Raw genomic sequence first — 25,905 nt, 5'->3', positions numbered from 1 at the left:
TTAACTTTAATTTACAATTAATTAATTAGCGTGATTACCAAATAAAGCTGTATTCTCCCTTACAAAAAATCATTATTTATAATAATTTAACTGTTGCTTTCTCAAAGGAGATTTAGTTTCATGCAGCGTAATATTATATTCCCATTGGAATTACTCTTTAATCGCACACCCAAAGACTGCAGTAGGTACTTATATGTATAATACCTACCTATTACCAACTTATTATTCTGTGCTATTACTACAATTCTTTGGTATATATCTTATATACAAAACAAACTATTAAAAATACCGCAGTAACATATTATTGATGAGAAAGTAACTATGTATTAGTATATTATTCTTCATGCTGATAAATCCTGCATTTTGATAAATTCTCATATACAAATGATAGCTGGAGCGTTTCCTTATTTATCTCGCAAATTAAACGTGCAGAGGGTAAAACATGGGGTACCAAAATAAATTTCTTTATAAATTTAGACACATTATTCAATATTATTTATTATTTAAATCCTACAAACAATTACGGGATCTAGATCAAAAATGAAACCGACTTCAATTTTAAGTTTTGAAGAATATAAAGGGAACGCCAGTGTCGAGTCCAATTGAGACACAGCTCCGCTTTTATGTTCAGTGAAACAGCGTTAACCTCATCTAACCCCGTCCCACTGAACTTTAGAGATATAAAAACCTTCCACGGTTCCATCTTAGCTCGCAAATACGGAAACTATAACTATAAACAAGCGACAAAAGGCAACGTTTAAGCTTCCTGAGTCGGGACGATCACAACCCGCACTTGGTCACTCGAGCATAGATAAATTTCAATTCGAGTCGAAACGTTCGAGGTACAAATACTCTGATTTATTATTTGGACTGTTATTTATCAAATAAGCGAGGCGACACTCGTAGGGCGACGACCGCCCTCGCGTTTTTAATACATTTTCTTTCACTTTTCTTTGCAAGTTTTTGTATCGTCAGCGATAACGAGCCGTTTGGGTGTGTGAGCTTCTTTTAGCATAATTTGTTGGTGCCACTTTAACGCACGCCGTCAAATGGGCATTTTCTTTTCGCCATTATGTCTGAATCATGTATCTGTCGCTGAACGACTGCTGACTACAATATTTTTCTTCAGCGAGATTTTGTATTCTGAGCTAAAAATTGAACGATGGAAAATTTCGAAGAATCAAATTTTATACGATTGCTTCTAACTTAAAATATACAAACCACTCAATGAATTTATAATGATATCATGGAATTATTTAATTGTTAACATCTCCATAAGGAATGTCTGTATATTGAATTAGCTGGCCATTGTTCCAAAATTGACGCAAAAACTGTGACCATTAATCAACGTGTTACTGAACTTTACAGAAACTTATAGTTCATTCAAATAATGCATTATAATTCAAAGAACTAACCTTATAACACTTATAATTTGAACACCCTTAAGAAATCCGTATATTTTATGGAACACAAAGTTAACAAAATGTCCATACAAACAAAAGGTTAAACTTAATCCAATAAGCATAACCACAGATAACATAATACTATACCAAATAACTAATAAATCTTTGAGTTATTATAAATCGTCGATTTTCTATGAGTTTGTATGAATATCACAAAGGGGGAAGAAATCCCCCTTTTCCTTGTCCAACATACACAAATCATTTGAAAAATATATATATCTACGCTCGGATGGGTAGATTTTGTTGAATCATCATGTAGTTCGTAAATATTTAATATCAAAACACAAATTTCATTATTAAAATAATAAGCAGAAAGTTTGAAACATCTCTGTTCTTTAGTATAAAAAATTCTTATTGGTTAAGATTGTCTTTAACTTTTTCCCAAAATATGCAAAGAAGCAAAAGTACCTACAGTTCTTGTCCGTCCAGTCAAAGAAATCGAGTTCTGGAGCGAGCCATGCTCGTTTTTTACAAAGAATAATGCGTTTTACTAATCTCTCCGACGCGACAGTCTAGATTATTCTCTACATTATTACTTGTTACTAAATTGCAGGATTAAAGAAAATATATAGTACGAAAAATAGGTTTGCGTGTAACATCTTGAAATGTCCTTAATTGATAAATTAAGAACTTGTTTTATGGTAGTTGAGAATAAAAAATTAAGGCAGGTTCATACTAAATACTTGTGTTGTCATAATTCATCAGTTGTCAATAATATCTATGAAATCATGCGCGATTTTTCTTTTTTGCATTTTGGCAAGAGCCATAGAGCACTCGTTTATCATCTGTGTATTGTTTTATGGAATTTGCGATACGACATGTCATTCAGTATGAATCCGGCTTTACTTGCTTTGCGTGTGTTTTTTATTGTACGACGGGTATTTAACAAAACTTACTTCAATAAAGTAGCAATTTTACAATCTGTATTTATCTGTAAGTCGATAACCTACACGCAACATTTTATTATTCTTACGAACATAGAATGAAGACATCATAAATTTAATTTTGATATGGATGTGTTTGTACAATAGAGAATTGATATAAAAAAAAAATATATTTAGTCACTTTTAATGCCTATAATCTTTGGATATTATTTGGCAGTCAGATAGATATACCTAAGGAAGAAACTATTGGGCTGCTTTTCGAGCAAATATAAATCAAATGAAACGATTAAACTACCCAAAAGCATATTTTTAATACCAATTTGACGATAAAAATTTGATTAAATATATCTCAATTACCTGTCTGACATCACATCATTTTTTACTATAAATTGCAAATCTTACGTTTAAAGCTCAACTTTTAGCTCTTTTGTTAGAGAAAATTAATTGTAGAAGTATTTGCTTTTACTGGATCTGGGACGTTTACTACGCAAACACAGTTCCAATATGGCTCTAAACCAAATTTAGATGCTAAATCTTATTTACTTCGGTTTAAACTGTATTTATTCTAGAACATTATTATGGATATATTTACTTTTATATTCTATATCGCTCTCAAATAATAATTTAGGGAAATGGCACCTTGGATGAATCCGGATTCACCGGGAACGAGACGAGAAAGGATTTGGGAATGTATTCTTACTATTTTTCTCGCTAATCCTTTCTTAACCCCTTCCTAATTTAAGGTCGGCAGTCCATTTGTAAAGGCGTAAGGTCTGCAATGGACATTATGCCTCTTCAAATGTTCATGGGCGGTGGTAGCGTTTACCATCAGGCGTCCCACCAGCTCCATTGCCGATTGTGATGTAAAAAAAATAAAAGAATATAGAGTATAGGTACCTTCTAATTGGTTAATTTTTTATAATTTATTTCATTATTTTATTGACCTTGTACTGTGATAAAAAATTACCTCGTCTACAACGTAACTAAATAAAATAAAACGTACGCTCAATCTTTAGCAGACATCTAAAGAATAAGTTTATACATTTCTATAATTAACATCACAGGTGAGACTTAGTCATTTTCTTTTGTATAAGGATGAAGCTGTTTTATGCAGAAATTACTTAGTTAGTTATATCTATACCGAAAGCACAGACACTATAATACTACACTAGTTCCTAAGGCTCATGTATAATGTTTATGTAAGTTTACCTACAGAACCGTAATTTTCAATTCAATTCCTTAATATTTATAAGGTACATTTCATTTAACATATTCTTTCCTCATACTCAAAGTAATTGTATCTAATATGTACCTATGGATATGATATTCTAGCGGCGCGACCCGAAAGGCACGGATGTTAATACATACACATAAAAACTTTGTGTTAGGTTTCCACATAAAGAAAATTATAAATAAGTTTTGGTTATTATTGACCCTTGTGCAAACGCGATAAAACGTGCATGTTCTCGCGATATTTTTTGTACATAGTAATGTCTTTGCAAAGTCGTAATTCATAATTTACTCTATCTTCAATAGTTTTTGTCAAATCTGAAGAATATTTTAGTTAATTTTGAACACTTAGTATTGTATTATATTATATTGGTTGATCTTGATTTACATTATTTCCTAAATCCCTATCCATAATTCCATAATTTAAATATCCCTACTTAAATTCATTTTTTTAAGTAGTCTTTGTCAGCCGGGGATAGTGTAGCTTCTCAACAGTGAAATTATTTTTTTATCGGTCAATGCAAACAACAAACAATCAAAGTTTTACCCGACTGCGACAGAAGGAGTGTAATGTTTTTCGAGCGTGGGTATATGTTTGTTTGTCTATGTATGTCCATTTCTTTGGTGAGCCTTATAGCCAAAATTGCCGGACGAATTATGATATATGTTGGCAATCATCAGAATTGGTGTAGTTATACAGACTATGTAAATTTGTAAAATGTTGACTGGCAGTTTTTTTTACTGTCTCAACAATATGGATATCAAAGGAACGATCGTAAAAATACCATTACAATAAGATCAAAAAGTTAAAATTCGGGTTTCTTGTTTTCATAATAAATATCTTTATAAAAGTGTAGTTACATTATTTGATAATAAAATACTCAATAGTATAGCAAGTAGTTCGTAATACACTAAATTTTAGCAAACTTCATTTCAGCATAAATAACAATAAGCTAAACATTGTCTATACTCCATAGACTTTGATCGCAGTATAATATTAATACTGTACATATATTATAGTATATAATAATAAAATATTTCAATCTAATCATTAAAGTCAGTTATTTCACATCATCAGTAACTTTTTTAATTGACAGCTGGCTACATGAAAATTATTTATGTCCATATTGTTTTCCTCAGATGTAATAGCCTAGAAAGTTCCAGTTATATGTTATATTTCTATATAACAGTGCTATAAAATCTCACAAAATCGTCAGCTTTATTTAGGCTGGTTCAACATTTTCCCATATCCGATTTCACGTAAGCTATTCATGTTTTTGCCAATCCGTTTATTTACCTACCATTTCACGAGGAAATAGTTCATCGACCTTTTTGTTTTTGCTTTATTATGTAAGCCAATTCATAAATACATGATGACATCGGATCTTACTAGTCTTGTTTACTGGGATCGAAAATAAATAATCCATAAGGAAGCCTAGGAAGACTTTCATGGCTTTAAATTTGATGAATCCTTGCAGATGGTCATAGCATGCATCAGTCTTTTATTTTATTTACCTGTACCAGTTTAAGAGAAAAGAAAATTAAGTCTTAGTGGAATTAATATATATAATATGCTTACATATATTTTCTCTCTATTCTTCTATTCTCTTATTATTTGAAATAAATATTTAGTGAAATAAATATTGTCATTATAAATTTCTAACTAATAGTAATAGATCTTTGTAGTTTAGTCCACTAGCCTTATATTAGATATTAGCTTAGACATATTTTGCAGCTCTGAGCAACAATGATCAACAGTGATGATGATAAGCGAGATTGTTTCGAGATTTTTTTTAAACATTGTCACAAAATTTAATCTTATATTTCTTTAATATAATTCTTAGTTTTGCAGCACGCAAAATTGCCAGCTGCCATTATGAAAACAACTCCGCAACATGTTGATTTAACATTGTTGTAAATCAAATGTTTACGACGAATGCGAGGCTTTAATCCAATATTTACTTATCATTTTATTTATTTTTTTATGTAAACGGGCAACTGAGCTGATAGTTCGACCACAACTGCCTATGAACACTTGCAGAGGTAGGACCACTCCAAATGCGTTGCCCGCTTTTTACACGCTTTTTATTAGCTTCACCTGTATGTTTGTTTGTAACCGACTTCTTTAGGCGCGATTTTGACCCACTTCAAACGGCCAGATTTCGTTCAAACTTTGTAGATTTATTGAGGACCGATGACAATACACTAATTTGATAAAATTATTCCATTTCTCAATTTGCAAAATATGATAAAAGCGTGTTTTTTAGTTTTTTTAAACTATTATAATATTAATTAGAGTTAAAGGATACGGAAAGGACTGGCGAGGGGAATAAAGGAATAAACTGGGAATGTTGAGTAAAATGATACGGGCACCGATTTATTCTTTACTTTATATATCACTCACAGTAATACTTATGAGTAAATCGTTGCACAAAGCAATAATATTAATTAAAATTACATAAAGATCGTATCTCAAATATGCAAAGAAACAGAAATAATTAATGTCAATATAACCAGAATATAATGATCTCTCATGTAAAACATAAATATTCTTATAATTGGCTTCATATTGATCGATAAATATACAATTCTGTAAAATTATTATCCGGTTACATGTGAGATGCCACAACCACTATAGGGCTCTCTTAAAGCATCATTTCTCATACAAGCTACTTGTTTTTTATACCATGTATGGGCCTAATGATTTATCATTTTACAATATTTGCAGCATATCATATTTAAGTTTATCCTTACCGTGTAGTCACGTCATTAATAACCCACAAATATCAGATTTAAAGGAATGTATTACATGCAATTTAAATTTTAAACGCATTGCTATACAATTAAACGAAGATAATACCAGAATGATAAAACATTTGAAAATCAACGATAACATCTAAGTTATGAGTTTTAGGTAAATTGTGGTCATACTCATAACTATTTTTTGTTGTATTGTGATAATAAATTAAAAGTTTTGTATATGTAACATACCGGTACCCTCATATTGATATACCTCATATATTAATGGATCATATTAAATTAATTATTATTTTTTTTAATGAAATAATTTCTATTGTGCATGCTGTGCTCATTTTTTATTGGTTGTACATTATGGCACATATATTATTTTTTGTATTATCTAATGTTAATGTATCGTTGTACAATTACTAATCAGCCTTAATGAATAAATAAAAAAATACCGGTATATTGGTTTATATCTGTTAAACTTTAACGTTCTATCAGTAAATAAATTGCTTTGTACGATGTCCCATAATTCTGAATATTATGTACCTACAAAAAATCCTCTGACCAGTCGAGTAACTTACACTTTTAGCTTCATAAATTATTATTCTTCTTTTTGTTTGTCAAATCCAGGTTCTCACGAGTTTGAAGATCATTTACCATACTGTCACTTGGAAAGGTGTAGTAGATTTGCCAGCCCTTTTTTAATTTTTTGGAGCAATTCATCCTATCCTATCCTACTATAATTATAATCCTATCCTACTAATATTATAAGTGCGAAAGTTTGTAAGGCTGTGTGTGTGTTTGTCATTCTTTCACGCCGAAACTACTGAACCGATTGCAATGAAATTTGGTACGTAGACAGCTGGACAGCTGGAATAACATATAGGCAACTTTTTATCCCGATATTCTTACGGGACACGGACTTACGCGGACGAAACTGAAAAAATTGTATTATATAAAATCATTATAATACTAACCGCGGGGCGCAGCTAGTATTATAATAAATATAAAAGATAAGTTCAAGTACATTTGTAAGTATAGTTCCTACTTATTAGATGTGAATATTATAAACTCTCTTTTTTTATGTCTTATTGTAACTTTACACATTCGTATGGTATGACCATGTACAATTACTTTTAATTGGAACAGTACATATAACAGGAATTTATAATTTCATACGGCGGTGAGACATCTAGATATAAAATGATAAATAAACATCGTTTTTGGAAAGCGTACACCAGCTTCTTGTATCCAAATACGGCTAACGATCGACTTTTATTTCGTCAAATTAAAATTCCCATATGAAGATAATTCGCGACCCAAAAAACTATTGCAATGGTTTTTTAATGTTGAGCGGGAAGTTTTCGATGTTTAAAAATGACTTCGCCGACAGGATTCTTGCATAATTCACACATCAAATTAACTTCTTTAGCGAGTACATAAATCACTTTTCGGTGATTGAAATCTCCTCATGCATCATGATTATGACATAAAACACACAGTTTATGAGTAAACATGATTGTGTTTAACGTTAACAATACAGTTGATTGCGTATTTATGTAAGTGGGATTCGCTCACGGTTTTCGCAAATTGGGTCACGCTTGTACGTGTAAGGTTTCCACATTCTTTGAGAAGATCCGCGTTGGGTTTATCCTTATTGAAAGTTATTTAATAACATTCTTAAATTGTGTATAAATTGAACATTAAATATTATATCTCTCAGATAACTTTAACAGCGTGCTTTTGTATCTGACTGAAGAACACTGAAGATCGTGTGACCCATCTACTTAATAATTTCATGTATTTCTATTTATTAGGAATCGTTACAAAGCCTACAACTAAAAAGTAATATTGTAAGTTTATAAAGTCTCAAATCTCAAACTCAATATAGTAATTAACCGTACACATAAGTTCCAGAGATTCCTTATAAAAATATATGTACGATGATTATCTGAGCTACATTAACGCCGCCAATTAAAACATTCGCGGGAGATAATAACATGAATTTTGTCACAAAAACCAATTATCTTACCTCAGTAACAAATTGAAAATTGAGCTCGTTTGTTTTGCTTTGAGATATTTAACTTGATTTTTATTTTTTCCCGGACAAGGCTCTTTGTATATATTTATGTCGTTTGCGTTTCAAAATTAGGCAATTATATAGGTAAATCGCCATCATACCTGAACGAACAGCCGTGATATGAAGGTAATTAATATAGAATATATTACTGTATATGTTTCTAAAAATAATATTAGTGATGTGGATAATTTATTTTTTAAATTGTATTCGTTATATTATACTTACCTTAGCCATTTAGGTACCTTTGTTAATTACCATTTCATATTATAATTACCATTTCATAGTTGTTGTAAGGTACACTTGAGTAAATATCATGAAACAACTGACGGCGACAATGTTACTAGGCACGTGAACAAAAAAACATCGAGTATGTGAATGGATGAAATAGTTAATGCTTCAACTGCGTTGGTGGTGTAATGGTCAGCATAGTTGCCTTCCAAGCAGTTGATCCGGGTTCGATTCCCGGCCAACGCATATTTTTTTTGTACATTATACTTTTGTAAAGTACATTTGATACGCAATTGCTTAATTATAAACATTTTTTTTGGCAAGACTTTTTATATTGTTCCAAATAAACAAACGGTTTTTTATGTTTTTTTTTTATGTCAGAGACGCAATGGGTCGCCTGATGGTAAGGGCTACCACCGCACATGAACATTTGGAGAGACATAAGGATTGCAGACCTTACGCCTATACAAATGGATTGTCGACTCTAAATTGGGAAGGGATTAAGAAAGGATTGATGGGAGGAATAAACTACTGATAAAAGACTGGGAAGGGTAAGGAAAAAGATATCTTATAAGGTTTCTTCTAAAAATTACAATTGCAACAGTTTTAAAAACTACTAAGTAACATTTATAAAAAGATTGTGTTGCGTCTTAATTACTTAATTCCTCACGATGTTTAATTGCTTTTATACGCGCCTGTAATTAGCCTTTACAGAATACTTTCAACAAATTCCTATACAGACGAATGCAGCCAAAAACAAACGTGACTTATTATTTAACTGGACTTATTAACTGGAAAAATGTTTCATTTCGATAGTTTAACGAAACGGCGTTTGTATGATTGATATAATTATATGAAAACAAAAATAAATATAGCCTATGCCACTCAGGAATAATGTTTCTGTCAAGTTAGTGAACTAGTCAGTCCGGTAGTTTTAGAGAACATGTAATGCAAACACACAAAAAAATCCTTTTTATTATAATATTAGTATAGAAAAACAAATCGGATTTTGACACGCTTTTATTATCTGTTGTTGTTGATGCTTGTATGTGACCGACTATCCTTAGACTCGATTTTGACCTACTGTAAGCAGACAAATAATTTATTTCAAACTTTGTACACTTATCGAGCATCAGTGACAATATAATAATTTCATATATAAGTTTCCTTTACTCTGTTTAACTATGTTTATTTACTATACACCATTTCCGATATTTGGACATATTATGGCAGTAAATATCGTATTTTATTGACGATTATTATAAATGCTTACACCAAATGTCACGTTAAGTGGTTGTATTAGTTTAAGTCCCATTTTATTGAGCATGGAACGGGTTTTAAAGATTAACTTTTTGCAGCACATAAAACGCAAACTTAAAGAGGGCAGTGAGGTGTAAAATCTTTAGATTGCAGCTGTTTCCTGCTATCGACCCTTGATTTCACACGCAAACTTTAAATAAGATAAGTTTTGTAATAAGTTAAATGATAATGAATGCGCTAATATTACTTTCGACGAGAAAGATTCTCAGCATTTTTTATGGTGACTGATTAATAGTATCACAACCACTACCACTCTTGGATTTGTAAAGCATTACGTTCTTTTTTTGTTATGAACAGTCTTGAAGATAATTTCTATACAACCATACCATCCACCCACCATCAATACTGAGTTTAATACGTACCACGGAAACACCAAAACGGTCCTCGTGCTCCTGAAATGTCACATGTGGGCGGACTTCAGTCAGGAGTGACCTTGAAAAATGATACTTATAATAATTATAACTAAAAACTACGCTTTATTTATGCACACACTGTGCTGTTTTTAGATAGTCCCTAAACTAACGTTATTAGTATCTAGTATTATTAGTATAAATTGCCTATAGGCCCACACATTTCTGTGTTCTTACGGCATAATACATTAACCAATTATGTGACGAACTAAAGCACGTTTGATGATATCATAAAATTCCATAATATATATGATGATATGACAAAATTCCAAAGGAAAGCTCGTTTGTGTAGCAGAATTGATAATTCTAGGGATAAAAGCATAATTTTAGATGAGGGGCACCTTAAGGCAAACAATTCCGTTTTATTCAGAGTACACTTTCAGCCGAAGGAGAGCTTTAAAAATTTTACTACATTAAATGAGTATTAAATAGTAGATATATAATCGTAAAATCTAAATGCAAATTTCCACGACCCCTCATGATGAAAACATGAAAACCGCATTTGTTTTGCGTTCCTTGCGTGTCTTTACACATCCCAATGGTGAAGTAGAATAAGTGCATAAAATCTTTATCAATATTCAGAAAACATCAAGGCGGAACGGTGAATAAACCGTAATATTAAAAGCTTTAAGGTGTGTTCGAATATTTGAGATAATATGAGATAAAGTCTTAATGGGTTCGGCTACTGAATGATTTAAAACGCATGTCAAAATCTCCATCACTCAAATGTCGTATAAATTAACTTCAAGCTCGCTCCTTTACCTTTCGAATAAACGAACGGCTACGAAGCAAAAAATGTCGATTCTGCCTTTGAAGTAATTAGTTAATTTTAAATTTTTCAATGGCCCGTATCGACAAGAACGTTTAACCGTTACATATGAAACATTTGGAACGTAGATTAAACGATTATTTGAAGCGAAAGGAACACTAGTATGTAACAACTAAAGGTACATGTATTTATGTGTAAATAAATATCGCCGGGTGTAAAACAAACATGTATATCCTTGACAGAATCACGCGATCCGTCACCATTAAATGTATTATCTTCAACAAATATGGACATATGAGTAAAATAAACCAAAAAGAAAACAATAAATCTCTCAGTTGATTTTTATTCATTTATAAATCATAACCGATCCTTGACATAAATCACATATAAAGATGGATAGAGCTACATGTAAAGGCTTTATATGGTAAACAGTGGTACTCATTACGAGTCGCTATCTAATTTGTACTAAATTGTGAATATTGTCGCTGATTCAACACGTCTGGAATAGCAAATTTTACGACATTTTAGGGACATTTTGTCTCAATGAAGACATCCAATAACACTTTCGAAACTGAAAGCGTAAGTATTAGGAATAAGACAATTTTAAACGACGCGTTAAATTACCACATTGAAAGTCAGATTAAACTGTTTGATATGCGTTGAGACTATTAATTACATTACCCCTGTATAATTACCTGACTGAAAAGCCTTTATATAAAAAAAGAAAAATGGAATATAATGTAATCAACAAATAAAATTTTAATTGATAGCGAAAAGCGAATTATTTCGTAATCCCTCATAACATTATAAAGGCGAAAATAACTCTCGTCTGTCTCTCTCTTTCTCACGCGTTCACTGCTAAAACAATTTGGATGTCATTATGTACAGCAATAGATTCTAACTCGAGGAAGAATTTTATTTTCTTGACTGAGCGGGCGAAGCCGCGAGCATAAAGCTAGTGTTAAATATGTATAACTTATAACCAATGATTATATTTTTCATATGTGGAAGAGAAAATTTTATATATCTGCCCAAAAACATTTCCAATTTGCAAGGGATAAGTTTATGTAACACCACGCTCACGTTGCTTACTTTGTTTAAACCGGAAGACAGACCTATCAACGTATTCTGGGTTAATGGAAAAGTAGTGTATGCCTTCAGCAATATCAGTAAATCAGTTAAAAGATAAGGGTAATCTAAGTGCTTGTTGTATTCGCAACTATTAACAGCCACATGTCAAAGAGGTCGTAACCTCTGTATTAACACAGTTCTAAATAAATCTTGAGTCGTGATATCTTTATAACATTAACTATGTAGATATTTTTTTAGCTATATAAACGTACTAGCTGTTGCCCGCAGATTCGCCCGCGAAATCTTAATAAATTTTCATGATCCCTATTATTTTCCCTCTTTTTCCCTATTTTATCCCCTTGGGAGTAGAATTTATCAAAACACTTTCTTAGAAAATGCCTATTCATCCAGCGGTTTGGGCTATGCGTTGATAGATCACTATATCAGTCAGTCAGAGTTATTTAAATTGGTCAATAAGCTACAACCAACTCGAAGAAAATTTACGTATTATTAAGTTATTAAACCTTCACATAAATAAATGTTAACAAATAAGACCCTGCCACGCTTATTCCCCTTAAGTTGATTTAAACAATCTCTGAGGCACGAATAATTCACGTTCTCTTAATTTTTTGATCGCAATCATTTTTGACACGCTTCACACCTTAACGCTTTACCATTGTTGACACGTCGCATTGTGTACGATTGACGACATACAATATATCAAATGAATGCCCTTAACCAGGGTAATACCGTCATAAAATACTACTTAAGGCAATAACAAACAATTTATGACGACCCGATAGTACGTAGTGCGTGAATACTCCAAGGACTGAAGTTTGTCAATTGCGGATAGATAACAGCAATAAATTTAATTCACTAGTCATACATGTGTATTGTATCTCCGTTGACCTATTTTGTACACATCACTTGTTTTGGGAAATTTAGTTTCAAAATGTATACTTTCTTAACAAACATAAAGGAGAAGGTTATTAAGTCGACCGTATTTGTTTATTTCTACCTAATATATATTTTGCTGGGTGAACCAATTTTACTGATTCTTGTTTTATTTGAAAGCTGCTTGTCATGTGCCCCCATTTTAATTAGAACTATATCTAACAATTTGATGGGAGTTTAGTTCTTTGCTAAAAATAATAATTAATGTATAATTTAAACTAATTATAGTGCGTAGAGTTATCCTTATCTTATATAGTTATCCTTAATAGTTATCCTTATTCAATTGTTGTTAAATTACGTGACTATATCCTCTACTCTTACAAGCAGTATATGTCAATTGTCTCTTACAACTGAGTCTATTTTCTCCTAACAAACAGTTTTTATTGCAATGTGTGATCTAATTCAGGATAAGATATAGTGTGCTCATAAATACGTTCTTATAAAACAAACTGTTTTGTGCATAGACAAGTACGTTAATAATGAACTGTCAAACAGATTTAATAAATGCATGGCTAAAATTTAGGATAATATTTAAATAATAGCAAATAAATACCCACCTACCTACTTTTTTATACTTTAAAAATATCTTAAACTGCTCTGCCAATTGCATTCTTGATCGGGCACGCGTATTCCGCAATAAGATTAATTTGTTCGCCATATGCGTCGACGATTCTCCGCGTGACTTATGGACGATGCATGTAACATTCTCTATATAGAATCATAGAATGTATCGTCTCTGAGGCTCCCTTAAATATGGACTCACTATGTTACAGAAACATTGTTTGTAAACAAAGCAATACTGATAATGATAATTTATTATTCCAGCTCTATTCGACGTACACTACCTACGTACACTACCTACTATAATTCACTACGCAAATGTCGATTGCTTGATCTAACAAGTAATGTACATGTATGAAATAACTTTCAACCCTCATAAAATAGTAATGGCGTAACATTAACAACAACTATTTTTCATGGAAATGCATCTAAAGGTATCTTAGGTTAGTATAATGCAGAGTAAGAATATAAATTGACCCCTAGATAAGGGTTAAAGCGTTCAGGGTATCCATCTATGAAGAACAAGGAAACTCATACAATAATTGGGTTCAATGAAACAGTAAATCATAAGAGGTATAATGCTGCAGTTAATTTATATTCGAATCAATTATGAACTCTGCCTGAATCAGGGGGTGTTTAATAACAACATTTTTTAATTAAATTGAATCTTACCTATTATGTAACTAAGCTTCATAATGTGCTTATGAAGGTTCATAATGTTCACAATAATTTCAGATTACCAAGAGACTATGAATTAATAAATTAAAAGAAAATTAATTTTTGCTTCCGCGTTTGATTCCAGAGTTCTTTAAGCAATGCTCGATTTTATACTGTCTAGAACCGAGCCGTGGTACTCAGATAAAAACTGGACTATGAACTATCTATAACTATAACTATCTATATTTGTAATATCCTTAAAAAAAATTACTACTGATTCCTTGATAATTCTTCTCGGTGCTCCTACCAACATTCCGAGTCAATGGAAGTTTTAAAGAATGACTCTTCATAAATACTTGTAAAATTTTACATGAATAAAAAAGTTAAGAGTTTGAGTTAAAAACAACATTAGTACATACAACATTGTGTATGGGTAATAATTATGTAACATTTAATTAAATAGAAAGCTTAAAAAGTTGCCCTCTTATTTCCGCCATTGCCAGAGAATGCTTGCAACTAATGCTTCCTATTCTATTAAAAATTGCATCCGGGGACTCTACGACGTTCTGTTGGTTTGTACTGATATTAATCGCAGTCATTCTTAGTACTTTAAACAGTTTTCACAGAGACAATTTTCAAGACAATTTAAATTGTTTATTCTTTATGCTACAGAGTTTAAGGTTGCATTTGAATATATGTTATTGGGCTTAATACACCAATGCGATGTATTAATTATAATGTTACAAATATCAGGCTTCCCAGGTGCCATAGAAAAAAGACGGACACATATTTTTTTAAGTTATTTTATTCTATTGTGACAAATAACACTATAGTTGCATCACTGCGCTGTAAACACATAATTTTAAATTTTACGCGTAGAAATAGTCCTCATATCACATACAAGTAATAAATAAAAAATAACATAAAAATAAAATACCAAAACACTGTTTTATTGATTTTATCCATAAACCGATTTTTCATACATCTAAGGTCATGGGTACGTACAAAAATTTATTGCTAATTATTAAACTAAATAGTCTAGTCGCCATGTTGCAAATCACGTCAACGCATTTCATGTTATTCCCAGAAAGTTAAATTTTTCATACGTACATAAGAACCTTCATCAAATTTTATACTCGTCTGATAAAGACAATATAGACAAAACAAGTTGGCAAGCTCACAGGACATAAATCCATTCATTTAAAATTGTATAAAATAAAACTTTTTGCCCTTAAACTAACTCATTTGAATATCAGAAAACCTTGTTAACATTTTTGTATTATTCTATAATACATCAAAAAGCACCATTCTTTTCAAAAACAAATTTTTACGTATGTCATAAACAAAGTCCGGTTTCAAGATAAGACACCTATCAAAAACACGTAGACTATGAGAAACACATGCTCATCGAATGTCTTAAAATAAAATAGGCGCAAATATTATTCCATGATCTAACTATATAATAAACATTTTGATACAAAAAATATACTCATAAACGAGACATCTTCGAAGAGTTCAAAGTAACACAATATTGAATTATTGTCACACTAATACATAACACTCGGTCTCCGCGGTGTAAAATAAAATTGCTATTAACAATACAAGATTTCTAAGTTAGAAATATTTAAATTGAAACTTGACGTAATTCAATTAAACCTAATTGTTCAACTCTGAGATTAAATTACTTCTTCGGTTTAAATTGTTAGGAAATTTCATTCTGCTATAGGTGTATGATAGATATTGAAATTTGCATAAATTTATATTTCAAATTCTGAAGCAATAAATAATGACCTTATAATTACATACCATAAAAAATAATGAAGAAAAGTGTTTTGGTTACAATATACTGAAAAAAAATTGTTAAACATATAAAATATCCTTATATCATACGATATCTAATAATGTATGACAAAAAAGGATGTCCGATTACAAATATAAGAGACTAGCTGCGCCCCACGGTTTCACCCGCGCAAGTCCGTATCCCGTAGGAATATCGGGATAAAAAGTTGCCAATATGTTATTCCAGTTGTCCAGCTGCCTACGTACCAAATTTCATTGCAATCGGTTACGCAGTTTTTGCGTGAAAGAGCAACAAACACACACACACATCCTTACAAAATTTCGCATTTTCAATATTTGTAGGATTAGTACAATGTAATGTTAGTATAGCTGGCATATTTCAAATTATCTTTTTTTAATTTACAACTCCATGTCATTGTGTATCATGCTGAAAGGAATTATTTTATAATAACGTATATTTCAGTACAATTACAAGTAATACTTAATAATTCTCCCGCAAAACCAATATCACTATTCATTTTAACCGAAAAGTAATTTGGATAACCTTTTCTAATACATTTATACCCATAATAAATACTGATCACAGACAAACTTTTAATATCTTATTGAAGTCAACTAAAGTTACAGTTATAGACAGCCATTAAGCGTTTCGAAGTCAGTAAAATAAAATTTAAGTGAACTTTCGCGTATTTTCTAGAAGCACTGCGTAAGGTATTCTGAATGTCTAACACATGCTGCGTATTATACGCGTAGGACGAATATAACTTTATTGTTATGAATCACTCTTGCGCCGTAAATACTTCTATTCGCTATTATTGAAATGCTTTCCATTTCATATTGAGGATGTTCAAACTGCCTGAACTTGTAATTTACAAAGCACTTGTAACACCTCTAGTTTTGTAAGTGTTTATGGGCGGTAGTGACCACTTAACATCAGGTGGCCCTCCTGCTCCTTTGCTTGTCCTGCCATAAAAAAAAAAACTTCTCTTAAACGGCCGAATCCATTTTTATTATATTTTTTGTGTCCTCAAATGGATCAAGAGTCGTGTAGCTTAGCGATTCGAGAGCGAAGCAACGGACTAAAGCTAATTTAATATACAATACACAACTCCATCTACAAAATGGAATAATAATAAATGTTCCTTACGATTTATACTCTCACTAAGGCATTTCTTAATCCACACAAAGCATATTCACCGCAGACACGGAATAACTTATAATTGCCAATAAATACGCCAACTCACGTAATTTATTTCTCGTAAATAATGAAAATTGACAGCGACTTTGTTTTCCACGCATAATCTTAAAACGCATCTTCATTTTGTTGACAGCTGTGATTGATTGCGTGTTTCCATCTTGCTCGCGTTGAAAACTAATTTGTAGGGTCAGCAAAGAGATAAGAGATAACTTTAACCGCGGTTAAACTCAAACATTTTGTTTTCTAATCTAATAAGTTTTATATATTTAGTTGAGTTAAGTTTTCTTATATACTACAATTGATTTCACAATCTACACTTAAAATAACGTTTTTAGAAATTATTTGTCACTTATATTTAACCAGCTATTGGTGTGCCTTGTTATTGGCGTATTTATTGTGATAATTAATCAGATACTGTAAAATTATCTGTAAGGTACCATTTATAAATAAAATAAATAAATAAACAAGATCTCAAACAAAAACGTTTACATATACGTAATAAACATAACGATAATGAAGCGCTCCTATATAATGCTTATGCTTCCCCTAACTTTTATATTTCTTACAGGGTCTACGAGATATATTATTGCGTTACACGTTATAAATAACTATACACTTTGATAATATTTGTGAATTCGAAATTAAATAATGCTAGAAGAAATCGAAATATAATCATAATTAAAATATACTCGTCACCTCACTAAATCAATACTCAATACATGAATGCTTTCAAAGTCCATACCAATGACTGCACCTAATTCAGTCGGAGCGATTCAAGTTCTCTATGAGACCGCTAACATCATGTTTATGCATGAGTTAATTAACACATAACGTTTGGTACATTGTCCTACAACAATAGCGAGTACAATTTCATTTGTCACTCCACGAAGAACACACTGACTATTCTAACTGACTAATACTCGAAAGAAAACTGTAGGGATTCGTAGAAATCACGATTTGCAGACTGCTGAATGTACGGAATAACCAAAATTAAATAGGGATTTGGTGTGTGGAATTATAACTAAGAATCGAGTCCAATTTCGCTGTCTCCCTATTTGATTGTTAATAAGATTGGGGATTTAAAGATTTCACTGGCTAATTATGATGGGTAATAATTGACCTTTATTTTTAACAAATGAAAAAAACATTAAACTATTTAATAAAGTCTTATAGATACATCAAATAATACAGAAAACATTGTTTATTCAGTTATCGTAAATAGACAAACGCTTTTATAGAATATGCATTATAGGTTTCAAAAAGTAAAAAAGAGAGGGGTGAAATGCAGGAAAATTTGTTCCCTCCCTTAACCCATGAGTCGTAAGTTATTAGAATAAAGTACTTACATTAATATGATTTATATTACTTGCTTTCCTATAGATTAAAATTAATTTATATCTGCATTGTAAATAGCTTTTGTAATTTACGAAATTATTTATCTTTTGAGAAACGAAAAATAACTTCAAATAGTGTACTATCATAATTTTTCAATAGAGATCAAAGTACAAGCGATACATTCTAAAAATGCATTATCATTCCATTTAACGTGGCTTACAAACTTAATTAATTTTCCTTTCAATTGTATACGACATCCAATTTTAACTTAAGCGCACTTTATCTCTAAACAACCTAAAAATAAGAATTTTTCCGCCGAGCTTTAATTACAGAGACCACTTTGTGCTGGAATAGACGTAATGAGAATTCTGTTTCACTGTCTATATTTTTTAAGTCTTGTTCCTGAAATTTATTTATATTGTGGCTTTTAAGTTTAAGGGGGGATGCATAATATTATGGCTTATTTTGTATGGTTTAGTGGAAGCTTAATTCCCAATTTTTGTGACGCCACTATTTTCCCGCCTTCACCTTATTTGAAAACCCATTGCACCACTTCTTTCAAAATAGCGGCCGAGTTAAGATTCGACTCCCTTGACATCTATCAAAATAATTTTTTTTCTTCTAAGAAACGAACGCTAAGACTTAAAATTTTCAAATGAAAGGTTAGCTCAGTTATTTTACTTCCTTGTTGGGCGTTAGATTAAATATTAGATGTAATTTCCATTGTTCGATTTTCTATATATTATAATTTATATATTTTAATTAACCACAAATAGCAGTGGTGGCTCACTGGTAATGATATCGGACTTCAAAATCGATAAGTCGAGTTAAGTTCGAGACCATGCGAGCATGCAGGAAATAAACTGATTTTTCAATTCATCTGCACCACTGCTTAAAACGGTAAAGAAAAAAATCGTAAAGGAAACCGGGATGTCCAATAATCAAAAGTTATGTCGACATATGACATCTGCCAACCCGCACTTGGCCAGCGTGGTAGATTATGGCCTGAACCCCCATAGGAGGCCTGTGTCCCAGCAGTGGGAACACGTATGAGCTGATGATGATGATGATGATGAATTAACCACAGTCAAATCATCATCAACATTGTATTGGTTGCTGCGGATAAGTGAGAATGTAAAAAATATATAAATAAAAACATAATAATGTATCAATTATTGTTCCATTGCAATTATTATCCGTACCAAATGTGAATTATTTGTATTTAAATACAAATAGAAACTACATGTATGAGTGCAATGATAATGCTTTTGGCGACACTCCAATATTATCGTTGTAAAGTTACTGTAAAATATTTTGCAGCATTCCACATTATTTCAAGCGGTTTCCGCTAATCAAAAAGCATTATAATTTAAGAAAGAAGTGACGATTTATACATTTTATCTAACAAGTACGGCATTAACCAATGGCTTGTTTTGTTGAACCGTCTCAACAATTTAAAAGTATGGAACGATACTGGCCAAGCATTCGGTAAAAATTTTCTACAGTAAGTTTAGAATTGGATTTAACTTTCCTTCGATAAATGAATAATATCAGTTGAATCAAAAACAGAAGTATCTGTGATACTTCAAAGACACCTCAAACAACGCTTAACTGTTCAAGTTGTAACAGTTTTGATGTTGTAGCTATCTACTTCCATTATTTTTTAAATCACTTATCCATATACATAATAAAGATACATAATATACATAAACATGCATAAAAACTACCAAAATCAGTTTTATAAATATTTTTAATGCATTTTCCCAAAATAAATTCAAAATCGTGACATTTCGCTTATAACTTTGCGAATAATTAATTGAAGCTTTTAAAATTATATTTCGGCACTCTAATTTAATAAAAACGCATCACGTATGAATGAAAATGTCAAAATGCGGTAAGTGCTCTTCGTGAAGAATATAATGTCCAAATTTAACACGATTCAAACAAATTTAACGTGATAAAAATTATCTTTATAAATAAGCTTTGAAAGGAATCTGGTGAAAGTGATGAGAGAGCTAACTGTAAGAGATCCTTTCTTGAAATTACTGAGTTAAAATTTCATGTGTGCGATTACATTTGTTATATATAATATTATGTCATTATAATAAGGATTTGCAAAAGTAGCCTGGTGCAATTTTAGAAAAATAATTAACAGGTAAGAAGTAAGAACCATTGAAAAAGTGCAGATTAATTCTAAAAATAGTGGAGAGTGTTTTTTTATAATTGTTTTTGTAATCAATCTTATAATTATATGTGGATTACATTCAATTCAATTCATCAAAACACGCAAGCACCCTTTCGACTTGACTGAAATAAGTTACAGATATAAATCAACAATACGGGGACAGCAGCATTTTAATTAAACAACATTTTACACAAATTGCTTAATTATTCTCAATAACAACCGTTTTTCTACTCATTCGTTGGGCAATAAGGCCAAACGCAGCTGTCACATATCACCCAATATTCAATAACACACCAGAATTGTTTCGAAAGCTTTTTAAAACCCAGCAAATAACAATATTAATTGCAAGCAATACCGTCTAGTGAAAAGCGCAGCTTGTTTCTTATTACTTTTTGACATACTTGATACCACCTAAGAAATTGTTCTTTCCCTTTCTTAATATCAATTCAAATATATACGAAACACTGTGCTTATAAAATGTCAATATAACGAGAGGCTTTGCCCCTAACAGAAGAAAGACAATTGAAGCACGTTCCACTTATTATCTCTTGCGGCGATCCATATAAATAACAAATTCTTTTGTGTAAATTTTAATATTTTTTGTCGTTTCAGACATTACAAAGTGCGTTCCATTATGGTTAAACATTCTTAGTGTTTCAATTGTGTACACACAAATACATTTTGATCGAAGTACAGATCTCTCGCATGTAGGCATGTACAATGTTTGTATTCGCTATATGAAGTAAAAGCTAAAATATTTATAGTGACACTCGAGACAGTTGCAAAATGCTCCACGAAATTAATCTTCTCAGATATCGGTCGGCTGTTTGACATCATGTCTCGTACATTTCTACCGACATTTATTTAAATTCAATATAATCTTCTAAAGGGACTTCGGTTTCACAACTTCATAAAACATCTTTATCTTGAGCTGACGGAGATCACTTCCTAGCACGGCGGCCAACTTAATTATAACTCAGGCTGATTAATGGTGACTTTCGATATTTCTTCATTCGTTTCATATATTACCATAAGATATATTGCACTAAAAATTTGTTTGAGATCGTTGATTTCCTAGGGGATTTATTTAACCTCGGCACAAAGGTGTTTTCATCTGAGATTATTTAACAAACAAGACGTGAACATTATTCCAAATAAATGCGTTTTTATTTACAATCGTAACGACAACCTAATTGGAACTAATATGACAGGTTTACGTAGATATACCTACCGCTGATAACAAACAACATGATATTATGTTACCATAAAGCCCCTAAATTGTATATTTTTATCTATATAGGTCAAACAATAACGTGATATTTTGATCAAGTACAATATTAGCTCTATTTTACATACCGCGTAATGTGAAGGTGTCTTTTATTTTAAAGGTATTTTCAGATGAGCTACCAATACTCATTTTTATTATGTAACCCGATTTGAAAAACAAGTATATATATAAAGTAATAAGCAAGATAACTGAAGGCATTTGATGAAATGTAGAATATATAATTATAGCCACTAATTCATTACCATTTAACACTAAGCGAAACAGTTTTATCAACAAAATTAGCATACGGTAATCAACGAAAGTTTGGGCAAAACAGAATAGGACCATAAGAAGACCTCAAAAGATGTCGGAACTAATAAGAGCCAATATCGAATGTATCGATTACGAAATGGCATTAGTACGTAATTGTATTGGACACGTAGCACAACAGGTAAGTGAAGTAATCCAACTAGTTGAAAGAGCTTAGTGCACGCTATGAGGTATGTGTTAATGTGGGTACGACATTTGCGGGAGGATAATAGACTTGAGTCGCGTTTACACCGGCCGTCGAATCTGGAGCAGGCGGCAAGCCAGCGGCGATGCCTCCAACAAAAAATCAGTGTAAGCTCCACACGACGGCGCTACGGTCGCGCGCTAGCTGCGAGCCAGTCGCCTACGTTTCGAACGATATCAAACGCCGACGAAAGTTACTCGCAAACTTTATGCAACCCGCGCGAACTTTTACTTCATACACACTTGAATAAATAAGTGTCGCTATAGTGTGAAGTGCCCTATACAGTTGGTGTGTAAGTTGGCAACATATGGCTTTGGGTCCGGTCGTTTTTCAAACTGATCACTCGTGCCTCTATGATAGAATCACGATTGAGCACGTGTTATTGCGTCTAGAGGCTCACCATTCACTTATTTTATACACTTGCATAATAATTTTGGAGGCATGGCCAAAAGCTCTGGGATCAATCAATATTGCGTGAACAGTTCATTAGCTAGCATGCCCAACCTATTATAGTTTGGATATCAAGAGAGCATAATCAGAAACTGATATACAAGAAAATTTCCATTAGTTGAGAACATTCTAAAAATCATTAATATATATATACTACACAAAACGATTAAGTACTAAATTTAGTACTAAATTTTGTCTCCGATAACTTACCACAAACCTATAAATTGTACTTAGTTATAATATACAATATTTAAAAATCTACGAGAAAACGAGACTTGAAAGTAAATTTGTAATTTTTTACACCCACTTCTACTCTATTGATATTACCAATAATGTAATTATTGATTTCACTTGCAGTAATTTGGAAAATGAATATAAATATATCATGATTCAAGATAAATATATAAAAACAAACTTAATAAATATTGCGCTAAATAGGTACATTATTGAAAGCGGCCTTTTAAAACCGTACAAGACGTGATGCTCTTAATAAAACGTTGAACAATCTTGTCTTGATTGTGAATGTAACGCCTATATTTCTTGTATAAATTCCCTCAAACACTGACTTCAGACTTATAAGGCGAACCCATAAATATCTAAAACAAGTTATATATTTCCATGCTAAAATTTATCGCGATACATACAATAACTACTCGTTATTAGCACTTTTATTATCCAATCTGGGCCACTTTATTTCCGTTCAATTAAGGAATAATTAAGATAACAGTTGTTCCATTCATAAGTATGGATAAATAAACAAATACTGTACTTCTTTGAGACAATATTACACGTAAATAGAGTATCTAAAAATGTATTAAGATTCTTAAAATCTATTAAAACCTCAACTTAACCACTGTTACTTTGTGAGTTATATGTTCTATTTCAAATCAAAATAATGTGTGTATGTACTAATAATAAAAATACACCTTTGTCGTAAAGATAGTTTTTGATAGCAGTCGATTTAGATATCTAAGGAAAACACAAGAAATAAACCGTAAATGTCTTTCCGATATGAAATTATGCATATAGAGAAAAAACACAAAGCACTTAGATATGGGAGGATTGTTGTTACTTAACGATAATATCAATTTAATAAAATTTTATGTAACTTTAAAAAAAAATCGTAATCTGTTATTAAATGTATTAAATTAGAAAAAAATTATATTAAAAAAGTACCTTCATAAAACAGTTACTAGACCATTTACGCACATTAAATATTTTTTAAATGTTATGTATAAATTATATTTCTGTTATTATGTTCGGATTGTCCGTTTTTATGTAAAAATAAAATAAAGTGCCTAGTGGATAGGTTTCAAGAAACAGACACACGTTTCTAAATAAAATTTTTGTTCAAAGGTTAAACAGTTGACTAGGTTTTAAATGCCTCTTAAGTCATTAAAAGTATTATACTGCTCCTTGATCAGGTACTAAACCTTTAATCCCCGAAAGTGGAAAGCTAGTGCATAATATTCCTCTCAATTTATATAATAGCTCCCTTATGGAACTTTACCTTAGTCCGATATAAAAACTTTCTTGCATGAGATTTTTCTCATGACACCAAAATAGTATAAATATTACAAATACATAAAACATTACATGAACTTCTAATTAACTTCTATATAAAAGGACATTAAAAATGATTAACGAATATATTTGTAACGTGTATATTTGTACATAAATATTGCTTAAACTAAACCGGATTATAACTCATTTTAGCGATCCGTTATTGTCAAAGACGAAGGCGAACAGGACACACGGTTTACCTCGCTTAGCATAGTACCTAGTACAGCGTATGTGTGTTCCGAGATTTTTCGACTGCCTTGTAGTTCTAAAGATGCCAGTTCACCAGGACGTAACAGCTTTGTGCAAAAAAAGACAATGAGTTAAAACACCTAAAGCCATCTGCTTTACATATTTAAGCAAACTTAGAATAGACGACGTATGTTAACCGATTGAAAGAAAATACACAAATATAAACTTTTACAAGTGTCTATGAACAGTACATTTTTAAAATTACCACCTTATACCCTCCAGTATTTTTAACTTTATGTTAGTTATACTATTTAATATATGGTCATATATATGGTCATAAGACTTACTAAATCAATTTACGTTGTAATAATTCCGTTTTTACTAGCTATCATGAGGACACGGTAATATATTCCACAATTTAAAAAAGGTAATCTAATTTTATACAGTAGGCAATACTTGTACCTACTGCAATAATAAAAATTCAAGAAAGCGAGACCATGAAAGCGGAGCAATCCAAGAAATACTTTAACTTCGTAAATGTTCTTGGATGTTAGTGGAAAAGTTAACCATATGTACAGAAGTCATGAATAGGCAATGCCAAATTTTTCTGATCACGTCCTGTCCTTTGAGCTGTGGCCAAACGGATTCGCACAGAACTTTATTTTGATATGACTATTTCGTGTTTATTCAAGGCTTTATGTTTTACGACAATGTTTCGTTTACCTTTTACCTGGTGTTCCTGTATTGAAGCAGATACAATAAGATATTATTAAAAATCAAAATGACTATTATATGTCACTAAAAAACAATAGATGATATTTGTAATCAGATAATGAAAAGCAATAACAATATTGCTCTGCCCGAATTAATATCATCTAGACAAATATGTGTATCATGCGCCGTATTTAGCTATAATAATCTCATCGAAGCACCGGTTTAGAGATATTAAATGAAATTATACAGTCTAATTACTTGCTACGTAAACATATGTTTTGTCATATTGAGTTTTACTGCCTTTAGTTTCCTAAATTG

At 31.4% G+C, this 25,905-nt stretch overlaps 1 protein-coding gene and 1 non-coding gene across 7 annotated transcripts in view; both read left to right on the top strand.

The window, feature by feature from the left end:
• LOC119833825 (monocarboxylate transporter 10) overlaps positions 1-25,905 on the top strand; it is an 85,663-nt gene that overhangs the window by 34,262 nt on the left and 25,496 nt on the right. For 3 of the 6 annotated variants that reach the window (XM_038358018.1, XM_038358021.1, XM_038358020.1), the window contains exon 1: positions 22,782-22,959. The exons of 1 other annotated variant lie outside the window; for it this stretch is intronic. The gene's annotated coding sequence lies outside the window, so the exon portion shown is untranslated. Of the gene's footprint in view, positions 1-22,781; positions 22,964-25,905 lie in introns of those variants that run through there. 2 more of the 6 variants (XM_038358017.1, XM_038358019.1) reach the window with 1 other exon arrangement.
• Positions 8,805-8,876, top strand: Trnag-ucc. Its single transcript has one exon. It is a non-coding gene; the product is annotated as a tRNA-Gly (tRNA).

This window comes from Zerene cesonia, chromosome 18 (assembly GCF_012273895.1).
Source record: "Zerene cesonia ecotype Mississippi chromosome 18, Zerene_cesonia_1.1, whole genome shotgun sequence".
In the NCBI taxonomy this organism is placed as follows: Eukaryota; Metazoa; Arthropoda; class Insecta; order Lepidoptera; family Pieridae; genus Zerene; species Zerene cesonia.
Note: the sequence above shows the minus strand (reverse complement) of the source record. Positions and strands in the feature narration are given on the sequence as shown.